Source organism: Teleopsis dalmanni, chromosome 2 (assembly GCF_002237135.1).
Source record: "Teleopsis dalmanni isolate 2A chromosome 2, ASM223713v2, whole genome shotgun sequence".
Taxonomy (NCBI): domain Eukaryota; kingdom Metazoa; phylum Arthropoda; class Insecta; order Diptera; family Diopsidae; genus Teleopsis; species Teleopsis dalmanni.
In genome coordinates this window covers 138,970,905-138,973,885 of record NC_051847.1, presented here as the reverse complement: position 1 = coordinate 138,973,885, position 2,981 = coordinate 138,970,905, and positions in this window count along the sequence as shown.

Sequence of the window (2,981 nt, the reverse complement as noted above, 5' to 3'; positions counted from 1 at the left end):
AGACATCAAAAATTAGTAAAGTTACTTGAAACTATTGAATATCAACTTAGCAAATTTTGTATATCTAATAAAAATGTCCAATTTCTTGTTTTAGAAAATGTAGTTACTGAAATCAAATATTTATCAAACTTGTTATAAAAATTATATATTATATGAAGTTCACAACAAATTCACAAAAAGACTGGATATCACATAACTTATTCTTTTAGATACATAAAAGGTGTAAACCTTTTTTGAAATTTTGTTGAATAATTTTTCATTTTTGTTGAACTAAATCTATATAATAAACACAAAACACAAAAAAAAATCTACACCTGTACAAACAATATCTTAATTACTTTTCACAAAATTCACTCAACTCATTTCCTACAAAATCGGACTCTGTTTTTCTTTTATGCAAACAAATGGACACCTTGTCAGTGACTGTGGAAAGCGTACAAGGATACGCCAACCCCGTAGAAATCATAGAAATAACCAAATCAACAATGTCATTAACGAACACAACAGGAACTACAACAACAACGATGATGTTATATGTATGAATGATAACAAGTAAAGTTCAGTGATGGTTGCATGTGCGAGTAAACAAATTTCTCCAAATGAAAGTGGGGGAAAAATAAACAAAAGAAAAACAAACAAAATATGTTTTTCCACAGTACGATAATACTGTGGAGAAGGGTGGCAACATTTTGTGTTCTATGGAAAAATTATGTTAAACATAATACCGTGAATTATAGAAAATTTGTGAAAATTGTAGCTACTTTTATCGCGTAAAAGTGATAATAAAAGACATGTTTACTTACAGGGTGTTTTTGTAAGTTTATGTAAAATAAAATTTCTTCAATGTTGTGTAATATATATATGATTAAATATATTTATACAGTATTAAATAACACATTAATATTTAAACTATTTGCATTTTTCAAAAGTGAAAATTTTAATTTTGTTTAATTTATAATTTAAGTTAAAAAGAAGTTGTTTTGATTAAATCAATTAATGTTTATTGTGAAACTTTAAAACATGGTTCTTTATTCAATAGCTATTTCTACTAAAATTTGAATTAAATAGGTGGAAAATATATATTTTGTATTTATTTTTCAAAATCACAGATGTTAAATAATAAATTACGTAAAAATTTCATAAAAAAATATGTTTATTTTCTATAAGAATTTATGATTTGGAAGAACCCTACGAAACTGATCCAACAACTTCCTGCTTTATAGTTTACAGGACAAGATCTTCAATTAAGTATGGAAATAATAATAAGCTAATAGAAATAGAAATAAGTTTTGAATGTTAATCAATTTGAACAATATTTCTAATTAATTGTGTACTCTTTTTTCGTAAATAATTTTTAAAGTGCAAGTTTCAACTAAATGTTTAACTTATACCCGATATGTGTATGTATATAATCTCTCCCACTCTCTCACACTCTTAGTGTAGAAATTAAGGTAGACTTCATAACACTATTCTGTGTATACTTAATATAATAAAGTGAGTTTGTTTCGCTCCGTATATCGAGAACGGTGTTTTATGTTGCTCGGATATATAGATATTAATACCCAGACAAATTCGATGCATAGACCCAAAATCGTACTGTCTTTTATTGTTCTAATATCCATTTTTGTTAGTTTGTAGTCTATGTTGTCTATTCCAATTTAGTTGTTAAGTTATATTGGAAAATAATCATAAACGAGATCTTAAGCATAATTTTATACAATAAGTGATATATATAATAATAGTAATATATATATATATAATATATTTACATAATACATATAAACATAATATACATATATATTATGTGAATATATGAATAGTTTTAATCTATATATATATGTAATAAATATATAATAAGTGAAATAAAGGATTATTATTTTTTCTGTTAAATTTCTAGTAACTTTCTTGTTGTTCTAATATTCGTTCGTTGTAATTAATATTTTATATATGGTAATAATTATATAATTTTTAAAAATATTTTTTTGTAACAGTTCTATGATAATTATTTACCTTACTACATAGAATTATCAAAAAACGATATTCTTAAAAGATTTTTAATAAAAAAACAGTTCTTTCTATCATATTATCTTTGCTAATTAAATACAGAAAATGATAATATATGTCTATATATTATATATAAGTATATTTGTGAAATACATAATTAAGTCTACAAGAAGCTTTTCAATTTTTTTTTCAAAAATATAATTAATTTATACCTTAGAGCTTAAACTATCTGTACGGATTTAGTGATAATTGCCTCAGGTTAGAGCTCATTAAGATAATAAAAATTTTCTTCAGCTTTGGGATGTAGAAAGAACAATAGTGAATAATATTACATGCCATGTGTCGCATTTGTTCCAGAGGGTATTCACATCCAGAGGTAATTCGAAAGCACAATTAATATTCATATTTTATGTTTGGTATAAACTTTTCCAAAGATGCTTATACGTCATCAAGATTCATTGTATAACATATTTCGTTTAGATTGAATATCAAAAATTTTGTCAGTTTTATTTCTATTTTATCAACTATAATAATTACTTGGTACGTGAGTAGCATCAAATGCAATAATTTTTAAGCATCATCAGCAATTGAAATTCAAAAGCGGAAACCAACTAAATGATTGATTCATAAATAATTTACTTGCTTACTGCATAAGTAATTTTATTTATATATAGAAATATCATCATTACTTAGTATTATTTGTTACAAATTAGTTTGTTACACTTACTTCAGTCCAAGTTTAATTTGATCAATCGTAGGCATGCTGGAAGCCATATTGAAGGTCGTTTAAGAGTCTTTAGTTATTTTTTTCTTTTTGTTTTTTCTCAAAATAAAAAAAATTTGCACAAAAAGTATCTAAACGTTATGGTGGGCTTATAATTTGCACTATTTGTTGTTTAATTTTTTTAAAGCACTTATAGTAAAATTCTCAAAAAAGCAATATGTTTACTAAGTAATTTTTAATATTATATAATATA